This window comes from Nannospalax galili, unplaced genomic scaffold (assembly GCF_000622305.1).
Source record: "Nannospalax galili isolate Female #2095 unplaced genomic scaffold, S.galili_v1.0 scaffold229, whole genome shotgun sequence".
NCBI lineage: Eukaryota > Metazoa > Chordata > Mammalia > Rodentia > Spalacidae > Nannospalax > Nannospalax galili.
In genome coordinates, this window is record NW_008360328.1 from 4,691,035 (window position 1) to 4,711,872 (window position 20,838).

At 43.2% G+C, this 20,838-nt stretch overlaps 1 protein-coding gene and 1 pseudogene across 1 annotated transcript in view; both read right to left on the bottom strand.

Annotated features, from left to right (window-relative positions):
• Positions 1-20,838, bottom strand: part of Clmp (CXADR like membrane protein) — a 118,488-nt gene that overhangs the window by 42,856 nt on the left and 54,794 nt on the right. The gene's annotated exons all lie outside the window — the stretch shown is intronic.
• Positions 5,790-6,438, bottom strand: LOC103727923 (annotated as a pseudogene).

Sequence of the window (20,838 nt, forward strand, 5' to 3'; positions counted from 1 at the left end):
TATTTGGGCTCTTTCCAATTTTTTAATGTAGGCACTTAGAGCTATAAACTTCCCTCTTAGGGCTGCTTTTAATGTGTCCCAGAGGTCGTGTTGTATTGTATTGTCCTTCTCATTGAATTCCAGGAATTCTTTTATTTCTTTCTTAATTTCTCCTTTGACCCACTCATTGTTTAGGAGTGTGTTGTTCAATTGCCAAGAGTTCATGTAGTGACTAGGGCTTCGTCCAGTGTTGATTTTGAGCTTTATTGACTTGTAGTCTGATAGAATGCATGGAATTATTTCAATATTTTTGTATTTGTTGAGGTTTGTTTTGTGGCCCAGTATGTGGTCAATTTTTGAAAAAGTTCCATGAGGTGCTGAGTAGAAAATGTATTCTTTGGTGTTTGGGTGGAATAATCGAAATATGTCTATTAAGTCCATTTGATGTACGGTGTCATTTAATTCAGATGTCTCTTTATTTGTCTAGTTAACCTGTCTAATGGAGACAGTGGGGTATTGAAGTCCCCTACTATTTGGGGTTAATCTGTGTCTTAAAGTCCTATAGTGTTGCTTTTATGAATTTGGGTGCACCAGAATTTGGTGCATATATGTTAAGGATTATAATATCTTTTTGGTTATCTGTTCCTTTGATCAGAATGAAGTGACCCTCCTTATCTCTTCCAATTAGCTTTACTTTGAAGTCTATTTTGTCAGATTTTAGAATTGCAACCCCTGCTTTTTCTTAGCACCATTTGCTTAGAATATTCTTTTCCATCTTTTTACCTTAAGGTAGTACCTGTCCTTGAAGGTGAGATGGGTTTCTTGCAGACAGCAAAGAGATGGATTTTGTTTCTTTTTTTAAAAAATATTTTATTATTTTTTTTTATGTGTATGAGTGTATTCCCTGCATGTGTATAAATGCACCCATGTCGTGCAGTGCCCTCAGAGGTCAGAAGAAGGTGTCGATGGTTGTTAGCCACCATGTGGGTGCTGGGAACTGAACCAGGGTCCTCTGCAAGAGCAGTCAGTGCTGAGCCATCTCTCCAGCCCCGGATTTTTTTTCTTAATCCATTCACTTAGCCTGTGCCTTTTGACTGGGGAGTTCAGTCTATTGATATTTAAGGTGATTATTGAAAGGAGTGTATTGGTTGCCATCATTTTGATTGCTGTTTGTGAGCTCTGTGTAATTTTGTGTTTCCTAGATTATATCTTTTTTTTCCTTTCGTTGCCCCAAGGTATAGTTATTTCTCTCTTTGCTGTCTGTATTGCTTCAAGTATTCTTTGAAGGGCTGGTTTTGTGGACATGTATTCTTTCAGGCTATTCGTGTCATGGAAGATTTTTCTTTCCTCCTCAACTATAATACACATTTTTGCTGGGTATAGTATTCTGGGCTGGCATCTGTTACTATGTAGAACTGGAAATAAGTTGGTCCAGGTTATTCTGGCTTTCATGGTTTGCATTGATAAGACAGCTGTAATTCTGATGGACTTTCCTTTGTATGTGACTTGTTTTTCTTTTGCTGCTTTCAGTATTCTCTCTTTGTTCTGTACATTTATTGTTTTTACCATGACATATCATGGGGAGTTTCTTTTCTGATTCTGTCTATTTGGTATTCTATGTGCTTCCTGTATTTGTATAGGGATGTCTTTCCTTAAAATTTCAGGAAATTCTCTTCTACAATCCTGTTTAAGATCTGCTCAACACCATTAACCTGAAATTCTCCTTCCTCTAGTCCTATGATCCATAGATTTGGTCTTTTCATGATATCCCATATCTCTTGCATATTCCATTCCTGTGTTTTTAAATTTTTTCCATACTCTTTGCTTGAGTGATCCAATTCTTCAACTTTATCCTCCAGTGTTGATATTCTGTTTTCCATTTCATTCATTCTAGAGGTGAGGCTTTCCCCTGTTGTTTCAAGTTGGCTTATTGAGTTTTGCACTTCCTTCTTCATTTCTGCCTGAGTTTTCTTCAAAGTTCCTATCTCTTTTGCGAATTCATTCAGAAGTTGATCCCTATCTTCTTTTAGCTCTTTGATTTGTTTGTTCGTGTGTTCTTTAAATTCATTGAATTCCTTGATCATGTTTATGATTGTTCTTTTACATTCTAGGGGGTTCTCCTTGTAGAGCTCTTCTACAGGATTGGTGGGCTTTGCTGGGGACATAGTGTTTTGGCTTTCCATTTTATTATTCCTTCGTTGTGATTTTGGCATATTTCTTTTGTTGTTTATGAGTCTGATATGAGAATTAAGTTGAAGTATGCTTCTGTTTGTATTATCTGGGTGCCTAGATCCTTTCTTTATTGCTTATATAAAGCTGGTTGGTACAGGGTTCAGGTTCTCTCAGGTTTATTTTGGAGTGAACTGATGGCTTCAGATCAGCTATTCAGGCGTACCCACAGAAGCCTAATTGAGGTTCCAGTCAGGTACACTCAAGCTTCCTTCACCTCCTGGAGGCAGGATCCAGGTGCATTGTCAACCCTATGCCAGAGGGAGGCCAGAAGGGGGCCAGAACTCAGCACTCTCTGGTGGTCTGCTGAGATCCCACCCTTGGCCTACCAAAGCTAGATCTGCCCTGGGGCCTTGGGAAGGGACTCACAAAATCCCACGTAGGAGGATGGTATGGCGCAATTAGGGGAGGCTCACCACCACGTGGAGGCAGGATCCGGGGTCTGTCAGGCAGTCTCCCTGGGTTCTCCAGCCCTCTGGTAGTTGGAGGTCAGAGGGAGGCCAGAACCTGGCATTCTCTGGCGGTCTGCTGAGCCCCAAGCATATACCCCGATGGAGGTCCGAACCAACCCTCTCCTTGATTTACACTTTCTAATGACATCAACTATAACACTGTTTGATCACTCTGGTAATATATCTTCCTGAAATACATAACTGGGAAGTTTTTATAAAAGTGCTGCTATCCTGGGGCTGGAGAGATGGCTCAGCGGTTAAGAACACTGACTGTTCTTGCAGAAGACCTGGGTTTGAATCCCAGCACCTACATGGCAGCTAACAGCTTTACGTAACTCCAGTTCCAGGGGATCCGACAGCCTCTTCTGTCCTGTGGCCAGCATTGCACGGCACGGGTGCACTTATCTACATGCAGGCAATACACGCATACACATAAAATAAAAATAATAAATAAAACATTTTTTAAAAAAGTGCTGCTATCCTGAGGTCAGGGAGTTAAAAAAAAACCTAAACTATCTTCAATGATTATAGCAAATAGGATGCAACAGTTATTTCCTGCAGAGCATTTGTAGGCAACATTCAAAAATATGTTAGTGAATTTGGTATGGTGGTGCATGCCTTTAGTCCCAGCACTCAGGAGGCAGAAGCAGGCAGATTTCCGTGAGTTCAAGGCCAGCCTGGTCTACATAGCCAGTTCCAGGCCAGCCAGGAGCATAGTGAGACTCTGTCTTAAAAAACAAAACAACAACAACAAAAAAGTGTTATAATTCTCCAAAAGGCTAAAACCAGTAATCTGTGATCATTTGGGAGGACCATTTACAATATGTTCTTACTAACGAACATGGACTTTTTCTTTTCTTCTTTTTAAAAAATTTATTTAATTATTTATAACAGAGCACAGGGTAGTGGTTTATTTACAGAATAGTGGGTGCCCTACATTTACAGCTGCACTGTAAAGTCCACACTCAAATACAGATCCTGTGACCTCCCGACTGCTGCACAAAATTGTGAGAGTTCTCAGCTTACGTATCCTTTGCCCCTCCTCCCACATGGGTGGGAGGGGTAACTGACTCCCCCCTTGACAACGTGATGAAAGAGGGAAGGAGGTGTAACACAGACTTTTTCAATTATTTAAAATTATGTACTGTATTATACAAGTTCTTAAAGATTACAGAAATTTTTATTTTTGTGTCTGTGTGCATGTGCCATGTGGGTGCAGGTGCCACAGAGGATGGAAGAGGGCAATAGGATCCCCCTGGAGCTGGAGTTACAGGTGGCTATGAACTGCCTGACATGGGTGCTGGGAACCGATCTACAGTCCTCTCTAAGAGCAGCAAGGACTCTTACCCCTGAGCCATCTCTCTCATCCCTACAACAAGTTTTAATATGCTTCTTTCATTAGGTATGTGAGCAGAACTATGATAAAACATAGCTTTTTTTCACAAGGAAAAAAAAAAAAAACTCAGAATTTATTTTCTCCCAGAGACCCATAATCGCAATTAAAGTTGGGCCTTGGTCTCTGTGTTACTTAACAGTGGTATATTGACAAATGCCTAGAGCAGACCTCCTTTTCTCACATTAGGGTGGCAAGCACAGCTCCCACATTACAATTTGGTTCCTAATACCCCTTGTATGTTCAACTGCTGCAAAAAATGTCAAGTCTCAGCAAGGGAAGGTTTGTAGCTGTGAGCAATTTCCCCTAACTTTCCTTTCTTCCTGTCACTCACCCACACCCAGTGACTCAAAGGGCTGCTGCATGCTCATCTGTTCCTTCTTCACTCACGCATTTATTCACATGCTGTAACCATGAGTCTTGGGCTTATCTTGCCAAAGGACTATGTTTGCATTTCCATCCGAGCAGCAAACCAGTTCTGGCTGATCTCCATTTCTGCAGATCTGGGGTACTTCATACAGTAGAGGGCAGTGGAGAAGAAGAGTTCACCCAAGTGTTTTATTACCCAAGATGAAGATTTCCTAGTGAAATTGATTATCAGTATCCCTTGAAAGATTTTTTTGAATAATGTAAGCATACGGTAAACATTCAGACAGAAACAAAAGGCAAAACAGCAAAAAGCAAATGCCCCTTCACATCATCCCTTAGAATCCTTCTATGGGAACTCCTACTAAAGTCCATGTGCTTTCTGTGTGTCACGCTGGATTCATGGTTTGGCTAGATATAGAATATATTTGGTTGGATATAGATTTCACTCATATTTCAGACAATGTTGTTCCATTGATGTGATCGTTAATCTTGTGAACTTGGTTGGCTTGAGAAGTGCCTTGGAGATTAGTGAATGGCACCTCTGGATGTGTTTGAGAAGGCATTTTCTGAATGTGGGTGGTACTAGCCCCACAGGCCGGGAGCTGGATGGTAAAGGGAAGGCCTACAGACACTGACTTTGCTCACAAATTGTCCTGCTCTGTGCTATGTCCAATGTCTCTGAGTCTGACTTCCCGAACTTCCCTACTGCGATGACAGAGGATTTGGGCCGTCTATGTGAATGGTGCAGAAACAGAAACTTAGATCTCTACCCCCTTACCTCTTTTAAGACAAGGTCTTGTGTGGCCAGGTTGGCCTCAAACTCCATCCTACTGTCTCTGTCTCCCAAGTGCTGGGATTACAGAAACGTGACACCACACTCTGTTTGACTGCCCCTTGAAAAGCAGATTCCCCATCCCCCAGCTGTGACCCCCCCCCCACCCCCAGGCCTTAGTTCATCCTTTTGTTGAATCTCTACAGACTCCAGTCTTAGAGCTCTGTAATGAAGGCTTATCCCTGGTAAGCACTATGGCTTCAGCCACTCAGTTTCTGGACCTGCTGTCTCTCCCCCATATACTCTCATTAACCAACATGTATTAACATTTCCCCTTTACTTTTACGTCCTCCCCCATTCTCTTGTGGATTAACATGCATTTTGTTCCTTTATTTTCATCTTAATGGGAATGGGGGAAGAAACAGAGAAAATCACTTGTGTCCAATCCACTGTTACCTAAAATGAAATCAGTCATTTGGAGGGGAAGACATGTAGGCAGCTCCTCTTCATTTTGTGAACAACTAAAAATTTGAATACGCCGATTTTTTTTTTTATTTAATAAAGTTTTATTGTTTCCAAAATACAATCAGTTGAACCTATTTAGGCATCTTCAGCAGCAGCTGGGGCATCTCCACCCTTTGTGTTTCTGGTGTAAGTTACTTGGGCTCTGTGTTTTGAAACCAGTTTGCTAAGTCCTTTACTAAGAAGCTCCTGAAGGGCTGCCCTGGCCAGGGAACCTCAAATCTTCAGTCTCTCAGAGACCATGGCTGGGGTAATAAGTTTATAGTTGGGAACTTCCTTACAGAGTTTGTCGTATGTAGCCTTGTCAAACAGGACCAACTAGGTTGTAGAGCTTGTCCTGAACTTTGCCTTTGGACCACTTTTGCTTTTTGGCCTTACCCCCAGACTTGTTTACTGGGTCTTTGTCTTTCTTAGCCAACTTCCTGGCATCCTTCTTCTTCTTGTGGTCCTTGGGTGGCATGGCAAAGCAACAAGAACAGTGGCAACCACTGCAGCCTCACTAAGACGTCGAACCTACCACTAACTTTTTATCCCCTCATGTCCCATATCAAAAGCAGAGTTCTACCCTCTCACTGCCAGACTGCCTGTGAATGTGCTGCCTAACCCTGCACCACACTGGATAGTCCTTGAGGAAAGCAGACAGCTCATTCTTGAGCTTACCAAGCTCCCGTGGGATCCTGGGTGGTCACACTCCTGCTGGGAAGCATTTCTGTTGCAACACCCTCTTCTCAGCATTAGACAAGATGAGAAAAACACACACAACACACACACACACACACACACACACACACACACACACACACACACAACCTGCCAAGAGAAGGTACTGGGAGAACAGAAAACCAGTTTCATCCACAATAAGAAACTGTCAATCTCTCCAAGTCAGTCTGTCAGTCTTTGTGTATCTGTGTGTCTTTTTTTCTGAAACAAGGTCTTGCTATGTAGCCCAGGTTGGCCTCAAACTGATGATCCTCCTGCCTCAGCCTCTTGCCCTGTATTTATTTAATCATGACACCAGGTCTCACTATGATTCCCAGGCTGGCCTTGAATTCCTGGGCTCCAGAGATCTGCTGCCTCAATTTCCGGAGATACTGTTGCCTCCATCTCCTGAGTAGTGAGAGCTACAAGCACACACCACTACTGTGCCTGACTTTGCTAATTTTTTTTCTTCTGATGCCAATATCTAACCCACAGTCTCACCAATGCAAGGCAAACACTCTACTACTGAGCTACACCCACAGTTAGTAGGCTTTGCTCATTTTTACCTGCACAACCTGAAGAGAACAAGTGTGGGGGAATTTCAATTTCCTTTTCTTCCTTTCTTCTTTTCCCTGCCTCTCTCCCTTCCTCTTTCCTTCTTCTTTTCTGTTTAGCAGGTATGTTGTACTTAAGGTATTTCAGTTCAGATTGGGGAACTTGAATCAAGGTTTTCAGAACACATTAAGGAAGTACAGACCTTCTCAGGCTGAGCCATGGCCTTGGTCTAAACAAAGCCCTGTTCTGCCCATCACAGCCCTTTCCATGCTCCTTTCTTTTGCTGTGTTTGCAACTTGGAAACCCTTCTAGAGCCTGAGGCTTCCCTAGGAAAAATATTTGTCTAAATCTTCCATTCTTCTCTGTGGTCTTTAAAAACCACTATGGCTTTTAGTCTTAGAATCAGCTTTTCTGGGCATATCCCATTTACCTCCAACTGTGCTGTTCTGGGGCCATGAACTCTACAGAATTTTAGCAGAGATCTGATATGTCTATGCATGAGAAATCAGTGGTGAGGCCTGTGAGGGGATAGTGGGACATGCAGGCAGATGTCTTAGCCTTGGGTTCCTATTGCAGTCAGCGAGTGAGCAGCTGGACCATGTATTGCTTTCTAGCACTGTGTAGGAATTCTGTATAAGGCCCAAGAGGAGAATTGGCATGCCATCCCTTCTCCCTGTCTCATGGAGCATTCAATAGAGTTGTGAGGTATGTGGAAGTAGACACAAATCTTGTAAGACAGCAAGAAACTGACACTACTTTTAAGGCCAGAAGAGCCCAAAGGAGATGGCAGTCGATGGATGGTGAAATTGGGGAAGGAAACAAGACTTGCATGCAAAGGATCCTAGCATGTCAGATGGTAGGGTGAGTAACAGGCTAAGGGAAACTACAAAACCAAGTGGCAGGATGAGTGCATGGTATCCAGCTACGAAGCAATCAGTCAAAATGGGATTACAAGGGAAAGGAAAAAGAAGCAAGGGGGAAGAAGCGATCCATCTGAGGGGAGGCTTAGAAGGGAAGCTTTAGAAAAAGACTAAAGGAGCTGGCCCTTGGAGAGCCAGCTAGTTTAACACGTCTCTTGTTTTTGTCTATAATTTTCCAGCTGACTGGTTTATGATTCTTTGATATTAATCCAGATGCAAGAAGACATCTATTTCTTCCCTCTAGCTATTGCAATCCCTCTTATCTCTCCAGGTAGGCTGTAGAATCACCAGTGAGTGAGCAGAGATGAAATGGGGTCTGGATATGGTTCACTCAGCAGACAGGCCTGTCTGGCTGCTGACCCTGGAAGGGAGATGTCCCCATTCTCCTGGGTTATAACTCTGTAATTAGCTAGAGCCATTTCCTTTATCCCCTTGCTTTGTTTTGTTATTGTGCTTTTTGAGACAAAGGCTAACCATGTAGCCCAGGCTGGCCTTGAACTCATGGTCCTCTTGCTTCGCTACCTGTGCTGGGAATGTAGGTGTGTGCCACCACCCTGGCCAACTGTATCAGTTTTTAAACTATCTGGTCATATCATTTTGTGTCCACTTACTAATACTACTACTATATGTCAGGTACCATTAACGATATCAAGAATGAATAAAGGTATTAGCAGTGAACAACATACCTACTTTCCTTATTTTCTCTTTCTCAAAAAGTGTACTCAAAAGGTAAGCATGGTAGCAACGCACCTATCAACCCACAAAGAGGCAGAAAGAGCATGATTTCCAGGCCAGCCTGGGCTACATAGCGAGACCCTGCCTGTCTCAACAAACAAACGAATGAACAAAGGCATGCTGAAATCTTTTGGTGTCATTAGCAGTGTGATAGGGCCACTTGGATTTACAGATTAATTATATAATCTATGTAATCAGAATTTTGCTGCAATGTCATTTTATTGAATGCTATGGAATTAAATATAATTCTTTGAATTAAAAAATTATAGAGAGAGGAAGAGATGGCTCAGAGGGTAAAGGCACTTGCCACCAATCCTGAGGACCTGAGTTTGATCTCTGTGACCCAGATGATAGAAGGAGAGAACCAATGCCTGTAAGTTGTCTCTTGACCTCCACATGTATGCTTAACTATGCACATGTCTAGGTATGCATATTCCTACATATACATACACACACAAATCACACACACATACAATACAAAATACATATGCATTTTAAATTTTTTAAGATTTACTTATTTTTATTATATGTGTATGAGTCGCCTGCCCATGGAGGCCAGAAGAGAGCATTGGACCCCCTGGAACTGGAGTTACAGAGGATAGTGAGCTGCCATGTAGGTGCTGGGAACTGAACTGGGGTCTTCTGAAAGAATAGCAAGTGCTCTAACTGCTGAGCCATCTTTCGAGCCCCTACATTTTAACTTTTTAAAATGAATTTCTTTTTACTTATGTGTGCGTGTGTGCGTGTGTCTGCCTGTCTTTATGTGCACCACATGTGTGCAGGTGTCCATGGAGACCAGAAGAGGGCATCAGATCCCTTGGAACTTGAGTTACCTGTAGCTATAAGCTACCTGATGTGGGTGCTGGGACTCAAACCTGGGGGTCTTCTGCAAGAGCAGTAAGTGCTCTTAACTGCTGAGCCATCTCTTCAACCCCCTCATATGCAGTTTCATTTTGAGGCAGGGTTTCCTAGGAGCCCCAGCTGGCCTGGAACTGGCCTCAATCGCAAAGTCTGCCTGGTTCTGCCTCCCCAGTTCTGGGATTAAAGGGATGTGCCACCTTCCCCAGCTTCATATGAAAGTAAAGTAAGCAAGACTTTAAATAAATGCTGTACTTCTGTCAGGTTGTTCTGGGCTGTGTCCCAAATGCCCAGAGGTACACATGCCTGCTCCTCTGCCTTAAAGGAACACTCTGGTGGAGAAATCCACAAAGCAGCGTCCTACTTAACCTCTAGTGGCCACAGCACTGCCTGCAGGATCCATGGGAGGCTCCTGAGACATCCCAGTTCTCTGGTCTTGGCCCTGGGCCTCGTTCTTCAGCACTCCCTTGCTTTCTTACCCTCTCTTCAGCAGGAGTTACCGTACCAATATATGCCAACTATTACCACAGGTCAAGTTCTCACTGGTCATTGGGCTGGAGGGGGCATCAAAAAGACACACTCTAGTCCACAATCATATGTTGTTATTTAGTACCTTGTCTTCCTGGGCTAGAAAATCTCTTCATCTTCTGAAAGAGCAAGACTGATTATGGTTTTGCCAGAAGAGCATGAATTTCCCTTTTTTCCATTTCCGCATAATATTCTGTAGACTTACTTCTATAGTAGCTCCTCATCCACATCCTCCTTCTCTTTCTCCTCTTCCTTTTTTTGTCTTTTGAGACAGGATCAGACTGGCCTTGAACTCCTGATTCTCTTGCCTCAGTCTCCCAAGTTCTGGGATTACAGACATGAACCACCACACCCAGCTCTTCAAGAACAAATCTTGTGCATTGTTATGCCTATATTTTCTCATGTTTTTCTCCCATTGGACGGTAAAGCCCAAGGCAGGGACACTTTCATACGCACCTTTGTATTTGTACAATGCTTGTTGTCAATAGCCCTCAAGGAATGTAAGCTGACAAGGCAAAGAAAGAGGAAAAATCTCAGACAACCTCCCTCATGAATGCAGATGCAGTCAGCTCTTAATGAAATCAGCTCAAGTAGGCAGCTTAGAGCAATGCAGGGGACCAAACTTGTGGGTTCACCCTCGGAATTGAAACTTGCTCGAACCTCTTCCCTTCCCCGAAATCAATCATTGTAATTCTTAACATTTATAGACTGAAGGAGAAAAGCAACAGCTTTTCAGCAGATGAAAAAGCACTTAACATAGTGCATGCACAGTCATGATCTTTAAAAAGTTCGCAGGGAGCTAGAGATGGCTCAGTGATTAAGAGTGCATACTGCTTTTGCACATGATCTGAGTTTGATTCCCAGAGCCCATGTTGATCAATTCACAACCACCTGTAATTCTAGCTCTAAGACACCTGACACCCTCTTCTAGCCTCTGTGAGCACCCACTCACATGCCCATGCACAGGCACAGACATGGACAGACACACATTATTAAAAATAAATAAATAATAAATCTTTCCAGAAAAATTATCAGTAAACTAAGAAGGGAATTCTTAAAAACAAACAATTAAATAGGAAAGTTAAAGAGTTAAAATAATTAAAAAGGTTATCATTATCAATAAGATGTTGAATAATAAAAATTTGATCTTTTTTAAACATTCAGTCATAAGAAGGTATACAGAAATGTCCAAACCTGTGTGTAACATCTATGCTGATAGCTAACTTTATGGAGCACCTGTTATGATTTTTTTTTGGGGGGGGGTCTTTTTGAGACAGGGTCTCCCTGTAGCCCCAGCTGTCCTGGAACTCACTATGTAGACCAGGCTGGCCTTGAACTCACAGAGATCCGCCTGCCTCTGCCTCCCAAGTGCTGGGATTAAAGGCGTGCACCACCATGCCTGGCCTTCTATGAATATTTTTTAATCCTTATAACAACCGTATAAGATAAACTTTTATTCCCATTTTACAGATGATAAAACTGAGGCTTAGGAAGTATAGTTAGTAAATAGTTGAGCCTGTATTTCAATCTAAGATCTGTCTATCTTGGAGTTTGTTTCCTAGCTGTTCAGCACTACCTGCTTCTTATCCAGCCACAATATCTTAGAAATTAGGCAGCTGCATGCCAAGGCAAAGCAGTTGCACTTTAATAGCAAAGTTGGGACTAGAACCCAGGACTTCCTCTCAGAGCACTATTTTTGTTTTCAGAACCTGTTACTTTCCCATCAACTCCACCTACCCCTTCCTTTTCACTCAAGCCCTCATTTTTCTTCCTTAGAAGTTCTAGACCTGAAATACTAGAAAAATAAATATAACTTATGGAGCCAAGGAGTGAATTTCATCTCCTGCTGTGTTTAACATTCAAAACCACTAAGCCACAGGGAAGACTGACCTGTCTAAGAAAAGAACACGCTAAAGCAGGACTGAGTGTAGCCCTCCCTGCAGAGGAGTGTAGATGGCGAGAAAGAACAAACTACTGAAGGAAAAAAGGAGATAAAGTTGGGCTAGAGCTGTGAGATGGCCCAATGTTCGTTGTACAGCACTTACATCTCAGAAATATCAACTCTGGGGTCTGTGCAGGGAATCCAAGGGATATGAGAGCCCCATGAGGCTTTGAGATAATCATTGGCCTTTGTGGACCAAGATCAGTTCCCATCATCCTCACCCACTGCCACCAGAGATTCTTCTCTCTGAGAAATGACTTTGTGGGCACCAAGGCTCAGGAATTCTGCCTTGCATTCTGGGAAGGGTTTGGCAAGATTAAAAAGGAAGCAGAGTTCATATTATTCAAAGAGTATGAATTAAAAAGTAAAATGGAGTCTGGAGAGATAGCTCAGATGGTAAAGTGCTTGCCTTACTGAGGACTAAGAATCTGAGTTTGAACCTCAAAATCTATGCAAAAAAAGAAGGGAATGGCGATGCATATTTGTAATCCCAGCACTGGGGAGGCAGAAACAGGCAAATCCCTGGAGCTTAATGGCTAGTCAACGTACTTGGTGGGTTACAGTCCAGTGAAAGACTATCTCAAAAACAAAAAGGTGGAGGCACTTGAGGAACAAGGCTGTCCTCTGGTCTACACACGTGCACTTGTACACACATGACATGTACATACACACAAACATTTGCATACACACAGAGAGACAGAGACACAGATAGAGAAAGAGGAGAAGAAAAGTAGTATTTACTAAATGTGTACAGATGTTTAATCAAGTCAGGAGGTCAGGAAGGAGAAAAAAATCTTCCCCTGCTTTTTTAAAAAAAAATATTTTCTCAAAAAGACCAAAAAATATACATTTTTCTATTTATTTTATGCATATGAGTATATTTTCTGCATGTATATAAGTGCACCCATGTTGTGCAATGCCCATGGAGGTCAGAAGTGGGCATCGAATTCCCCTGGAACTAGAGTTATGGATGGTTGTTAGCTACCATGTAGGTGCTGGGAACTAAACCAGGGTCCTCTGCAAGAGCAGTACTCTTAACCACTGAGCCCTCTCTCCAGGCCCCCTTTCCCTCTTTCTTGTTGCACCTTGCTAGCAGGTACCACCAGGAGCTAGCTGCACCATTCCTGTTTCCAGCATAAGGCAGGGACTTGTAGAATGAGCATTCTGGAATTGTAGCAAATGAATGGGAAAATGATTCACTGAACCCTCCCTACAAGGTGCTTTCAACACCATCAGGGTTTCTTTGTGTGCTGTATTCAAACACAGCAAAAACAATAGTAAGACCTTTGTTTTCCTTCCCCAGATAAATTTTAAAATAATATAGATCATGCCAAAATAGGGTGAAGGTGATCATTTTCCTTCCCCTGGAGTAACTTGATTTAGTTGACTTAGATCTTTGTTTTCCTCTCTTCAATGCAAAGGGTACAGGAAGTTCACTATAAGTTCCATCAAGAAATATTTCCTAAAACTTAGAGGTTGGAAAAATATATGGGAAAGAATATTTTGAATCTTGCCGAAGATTTTTAAAAAACTTTTTAAACAGAATTTTTGCGATTTTCATAGAATATAATTTGATGGCATTTAGATCCCCTCCCCTAACCACACCTCCCCTTACTGCCCCACCCCCACCCCCTCTATTTCCATCCACTGGAGTCCCATCCTTAAAAGAGACTGTCCCTCCTCCCTCTCAGCAGTTGTCAAAATTTCCTTAGGAACAAAAGAAATTAAGAAAGTCCCAAACTAACCCAAACTGCTTTCCGAAACTCTTCCAATATCAGGTTTAAAAAAACAGTGTGCAGGGCCAGGAAGTCAGCTCAGACAGGAAAACCCTTGTCTTACAAATATGAGAGCTTGAGTTCTAGCCCCAGAACCCACAGAAGAATGCCAGGTGTGGTGTCCTAAACTGGAGAGGCAGAAACAGGTACATCTCTGGGGGCTCTCTAGCCAGCTAATTAGTCTAATTGGTGAGCTTCAGGCCAAAGAGAGATCTTGTCTCAAAGAGAAGTGGTGGATGGGCTTCTAGGGGATGATCCTGAAGTTGTCCTCTGGCCTCATATGCACAGCTGTACACACATACACGTACTTGCATGCATGAATACACATACAGGCATGCACATAAAAAATAAATAAAAAGGGGCTGGAGAGATGGCTCAGCAGTTAAGAGCACTGGCTGCTTTTGCAGAGGACCTGGGTCTGATTCCCAGTACTCATATGGCAACTAATAACTGTCCTTAACTCCAGTTCCAGGGGATCCAATGCCCTCTTCTAAGCTCCTCAGGCATTACACCACATGAGTGCACTTACATACATGCAGACAATATACTCATATACATAAAATAAAAATAATAAAATATTTTTAAAAATACATAAAAGTAATATATTTTAGAAAATCTGGTGTGACCAATGCTTACCTGAGTTGACTTGTGTTGGACTGAAGTCTTGACTTCCATTTTCTAAGCTTCTTAATTAACCTAAACCTATTTTAGCATGTGTTGATGAGCATAACAGCACTTTACTGCATGGGTGTTGTAAGGATTAACATAATAAAACTTGGTTAAAGTGCAGAGCATATATCTATAGGAAACATGATTCCTGACTTACAGTAGGGTTATTATATCCTGATAAACCATCTCATGAATTAAAAGCATCATAAATTTCAAAGGCATTTCCGTCTAACCTGCGGAACCTAAGAACTCAGCAACACAGTACCCTGGAGATGGAGGGTTGTTTTCCCTCACCATCACATGATCATACAGTTGACTGGGAGCTGAGGCCCCCTGCCATAGCCCAGTGTCATGGGAGTACAGAATCTCATACTGCAGCCCTGGGGCAAGAACAGAATTCAAAGTAGGATTTCTACTGAGTGAATGTTGCCACTGTAAAGTTCAAAAATCCCAAGTTGAGCCATTGTGATGTTAGAGACCACCTGTACATCTTCATTGTTTCAGAAGGAGTGGAAAGGGGTAAAAGCAGCCAGGCTTGGTGGCACATGTCTATAATCTCAGCACTTGAGAGGCAGAGGTAGGAGGATGAGGAATTCAAGGTTATTATTTATTTATTTATTTATTTATTTAATTTATTTATTTTGGTCTTTTTGAGACAAGGTCTCCCTGTAACCCCAACTGCCCTGGAACTCACTATGTAGACAAGGCTGGCCTTGAACTCACAGAGTTCAACTCAGGAGTGCCTCTGCCTCCTGAGTGCTGGGTAAAGGTGTGTGCCATCATGCCTGGCTTCAAGGTTATCTTTGACTACATAGCAAGTTTGAAGCCAATGAGTGATATTTTGGTCTTTTTGAGACAAGGTCTCCCTGTAACCCCAACTGCCCTGGAACTCACTATGTAGACAAGGCTGGCCTTGAACTCACAGAGTTCAACTCAGGAGTGCCTCTGCCTCCTGAGTGCTGGGTAAAGGTGTGTGCCATCATGCCTGGCTTCAAGGTTATCTTTGACTACATAGCAAGTTTGAAGCCAATGAGTGAGCTACATGAGGGCCTGCCTTAAAACAAAACAAAACAAATAAACAAAAAAAAGCAGAAACTAAAACAATATAAGGAAAGTAGTAGACTTGGGAGAAGAAGGCACATATATGTAAGAAACCTCTAGGAAGTTGAATTGGGGCAGTGAGATGGCTCAGCAGTAAAGGAGTTGCCTGTCAGACCTGGCTACCTGAGTTCAACCACCAAAACACACATAATGATGAAAGGAGAGAATCAATTCCACACAAAGTTGTCCTCTAACCTCCACACATATGCTGTGGCATGGATGCACTTATATATACATAACACACATACATAAATACTTTTTTTAAACAAGCAGAATTGAACCAAAGAGGCGAAACCTCTATTATCACAAATAGCTAGTTATTAGGATTTATTTCTGTGTCTCTCCCAAGTCAATTCTTGGTCCAGGTACACTGTGGTGAGTGGGCAGGAGCCTTATTTTGGGACTCAAAAGGGAATGATTACTTTGGGGGAAGCTATTTGGACAGTCCACACAGAGATGGCCATTTCCTAAATTAAGTTTCCTAATTCTCTGACTCCTGAGGTCATAATCACACACTAAAGGAATCCCAGAATTGTTAGGATAACCTGGAAAGTGTGTTTGCAGAAAGATGAGAAGATCCCGGTGACTTCATCATAGAATCACAGGACGTAATGACTATAAATCCGGCTACAAAGCAGAACAGGACCAGATCTGCATGGTGACAAACTCACTCCTTGGCTTAACTTGGATCAAGTCCACCCAGGCCTTTTCTTTTGTCTAAACCTTGTATGCTGTCTTGCCTTACTTCAGTTTCAGCAAGAATCCTACTTATGAGTGGTGATTCCCCACTCTTTTTTATTTAGTGTGCTGCCATATGCCTGCATGTATGTAAGGGCACCTGTGCGTGTAATGCCAGAAGAGGGTGTCAGATACCCTGGAACTGGAGCAACTGACCATTGTGACCTGCCATATGGATGCTGGGAACTGACACCCCATGTCCTCTGCAAGAGCAGTCAGTGCTCTTAATCGCTGAGCCATCTCTTCAGGCCTCCAGCTCTCTACTCTTGATCTGTCATTCTCACTCTTATCACTCTGGTCTACTTTTAACAAAAGTCTTATTATAGCTTAGCAACGCATTTTAGCATTTCCATCCATGGATCTCCTCTCCTTGCTCCATGTCTGTAAATCCCTTCTTTTTGTATTTGGTGTTAAGCTCCATCTCCATCCCCTCGTATAAAACCCCATTGTAAGGCTCAGGACCCATTGCCCCAGAAGACAACACTTCATTATACTGAGAATTTGAGAAATAACAGGTAGCAGGACTCTGTGAACTTGCCTTGAAGCAGCCCATGTGAGCAGTGTCCTCCCTATACCCACAGAGCAGCCTGAGGAATACTGAGGAGTCTCAGCGCGCAGGCCTCACTAAGTCTGGTCTTTGGTCAGTACCCTTCTCCATGACTGTCCATCCTCATCACTTATAAAAACACTCAGACTGAACCATTTCTTTGAGTCTTCATTTTCTTACCCATATTCCTAGGTCACATGAAGCATTAAATTTATTTACTTTTCTCTTGGTAATCTGTCTTTTGTTATAGAGACCCTGCTGAAAACTAGAGAGAAGGAAGGCATTTTCCCCCTCTTCTGTTCACTTCCTGAACAGTCTTCCTTTTCACCTCTAACAAGTATTATGAATAATTTTTTTTTAGTAATAACATACTGAAAGGATTAGATCATTCTTGGTGCACAGGCCAAGGGGGACCCAGGAAGTTTTAAGCAGGGGTGTTTTGTGTTCAAGTCTGTAATGCTAACAGGAGCTGTTAAGAGTGTGATGGATGCTGCACAGGGATGGCCTTGTTTCGTGGAGACCAGCTGCAATAAATTCATGGGTAGTAATAAACAAATGAACTCTTTTTGATCCTATGAAATTTTCTTTTTTCCTTAATAACCTAGAGAACAAGAAAATACCTGATATTGTCAGACATCTTTGCAATGTTCATACAGATATTCTCAAAAATAAGTTATCTGGGGCTAGAGAGATGGCTCAGTGGCTGGGAATGTTTACTGCTCTTGCAGAGGACCCAAGTTCAGTTCCCAGCACCCATGTTCAGACTGCTAGCAACCACAAGTAACTCCAACTTCAGGGGATCTGACATCCTCTTTTGGCCTCCTTGGGTACCTGCACTCACATGCACATACACACAGACACACATACACACACAGAATCAAAAATAAAATAAATATTTTATTATATTTTTTGGTCTTTTGTGAGACAGGGTCTCCCTGTAGCCCTAGCTGATCTGGAACTCACTATGTAGAGCAGGCTGGCCTTGAACTCACAGAGATTCACCTGCTTCTGCCTCCCAAGTGCTGGGATTAAAGGCATGTAGTCTAATGAATAACAGTAAATTCACAAGCCTCAGTGGTCATGAATCTACTTACCTTAGTAGACTGGCTGAGGCGAATGCAGCTTCTTTTATTCCAGTCTTAACTACTAATTTACACTCTCCTATCACAAGGCACACAGTAAATCTATATCTACATATATATGGGTCGAGAATGAACACAAAAGGGACTGTGGCAGAGTTCAAGAAGTTTGAGAAGGGGACTGAGAAAGAGTCTGTATTGCTAAGATAATGAACCAGACCAGTGGCGGCTGCTGGAATTAGGTTTGGGGGAAGCTGCAAAGTTCACCAGAAATAGGTCAGGAGCAGGAAGTGGTGATCAGGTCCAGAGAGGCAAACAGGTGGACAGGCAGGAAGTTGAGTAGGCCTCATCAATAGCAGGGGATGAAGCTCTAGTATAGTCTAAAGTCCTCAGTTCTTGACATACATACCGGGTATCTATCAGATAGGTTGGTGAGGGATCATACCATGGCTGTGTAGTGTCCACATTTTATGGGGTCCAGGGAAGGAATTACATCCTGTCCTTTGTCTGGTGTCTGATAAGTTCTTGAGCCTGGTTTCCCTGATATGATTGTAAACACTCATATGTCCCTACAGTCACAATTCACCCTGATACTTATAGGGCAGCGCCCATTCTATTCCCAGGAGTTATTTACCAGTCTGACAGATAAATATCATTTATTACCTGACAGATGGTGCAGTTCCTGGGTCCACCCAGGGGCCGCAGTCCTCTTCTCCCTCAAAATGGAGTCAAAAGCTGCTTCTAAAATGGAGTCTCCTAGAGCAAGGCACAGTCTGAACAATGTTTTATAAAAGATGGCATAACTTAAGAGTAGGGCATGACCTGATCTCAACAGAAATCACATTTTACTCATTAGATGTGGCTTTCCAACGGCCTGCCTTCAGATGGAACTTTTTTTTTTTTGACAGGGTTTACATAGCCCTGGCTGGCCTGGAACTTGCTCTGTAGACCAGGCTGGCCTCAAACTCAGATCTGCTGCTTCTGCCTCCCAAGTGCTGGGATTAAAGGCATGTTCCATCATGCCTGGCTTTAAAATACATCTTTTTTTTTTTTTTTTTAAATGTGTATGCACGTATTGCCTCCATGTAGGTAAGTGCACCCATGTCATGCAATGCCCGTGGAGGACAGAAGAGGGTGTCAAATCTCCTGGAATTGGAGTTTTGGACAGTTGTTAGCTGCCATGTGAGTGCTAGGATTTGAACCCGGGTCTTCTGCAAGAACAGCCAATGTTCTTAACTGCTGAGCCATCTCTCCAGTGCCCTTTAAAATACATCTTAAAATAGAAAAAGAAAAAAGATTATTTTTCTACTTTATTTGTTTTATTTTTAACTATGTGTCCCTGCTGCAGCGCTTTGCCTTGGGATATGAGAGCCTGGAAACAGGTGTCCTCTGAATTCCCATCCACCTGGCACTAAGCAAGCCTTTCCTTTTTCTGTTCTTTATCAATTCCCCAGCCCCATCCCCTATACTAGCCAAAAGTCCCTGAGACTTTTGGGCTTTCTCACTGTTTCTGACTTCCATGCCTAACTTAAAAGGCATGACCTTTTTCTTCTCCCTCCCCCTTGCAGCTGCTGGGCTTCTCTGCGTGCCTTTCCTGATGTTTTTCTCTCAAACTTTTATAAAACTCTCCTCAAGTTTCCTTCTGTCCGTTTTAAAATTATTTTATTAATGAATCTAAGAGCCCAAAGGAGACCTTGGTTTCCCTGGTAACAGATATTTCAGGATGCAGGCCAGGTATGGGGTTGTAGGAAGTACGATGATGACTGTCTACCGTAAGTCTCTGTGTTTCCAGTGTGACATTTCATAACTGCAGTCTGGATTACTGCTTTCAAGAAATATCTTGTATAACATAAGCTCAACAGGTAACTTTAACTAGTAACATACAGTAAATGGAACTGGCCTACAGGCCGTCAGGGTTGGTCCTCACTCCAAACTGAGTAAGTCAACCCGTGTCGCCCACTCTGAGCCCCGCCCCGCGTTTCTATGCAAACCGTTCTCTTCTGGAAATCCGAACTAAAATGCTCGCTTGCCTTTGTGCACACAGATGTATTCCATTTAGAGGGAGAAGCGGGAGAGACTGGTTGGAGGAGCCTGGGCGGAGGGGAGATGGCCATCTCCTAAAAACCAGCAGTCTCTCCAGAGGCCTGCTCGGGTCATCTGCTGGGTGTTTGCTTTGGCCGGCACTGGCCCAGAGGGCGCGGGGAGGGCTGTCCCGGGAGACCCAGATCGCAGCAGCCCGGCGACCCATGCTGCCTGCGATCCGCAGCCTGCTGCTCCCGGCCGCCCTGCCACTTCCGCAGTTTTACAGAAAGCGGACGGCGAGCACAGAGCCACTCCCGAAGGCGGCCACCCTGGTCGGGTCCAGCTCCTCCCAAACAAAGAAGTCACTAGGCGCCCAGAACTGCGGGGCTTCTGCGCGGTCGGAAGGCGCCAGGCTCCTGATTGAAACCACATGTGCTGAGGATCCAGACGCCAAGTGCAGGCGGCTGCTGGGGCTGCCTGCTGCGGCTTGCATTTCCTTTGTCCCTCGGGTTTCCTCTAGACCCGCTGAGATCTCTGGACCACCAGCGTCCCGCAGGGTGGCACGTTTCAGTGAAAGAGGCCCCAGTTCCCTCCCAGCAGACAGCAGGAGGGGATGGGTTTTACTTGTGATTGTGAGGTAAATTTATCAAGGTTCCCCCACACTACACACACACACACACACACACACACACACACACACACTCACACACTAGTATTGATCCATGTTAAGCCTTTTTAAGTTTCAAACTCTAAAGAGTCATAGGACAAATGAACAAATATATATACTCATTATTTTTTAAAAAGGAAACACTTCTGCCGGGTGTGATGGCCTACACCTTTAATCCCAACACTTGGGAGGCAGAGGCAGGCAGATCTTTGTGAGTTCAAGGCCAGCCTGGTCTACATAGTGAGTTCCAGGACAGCTGGGGCTACAGAGAGACCCTGTCTCAAAAA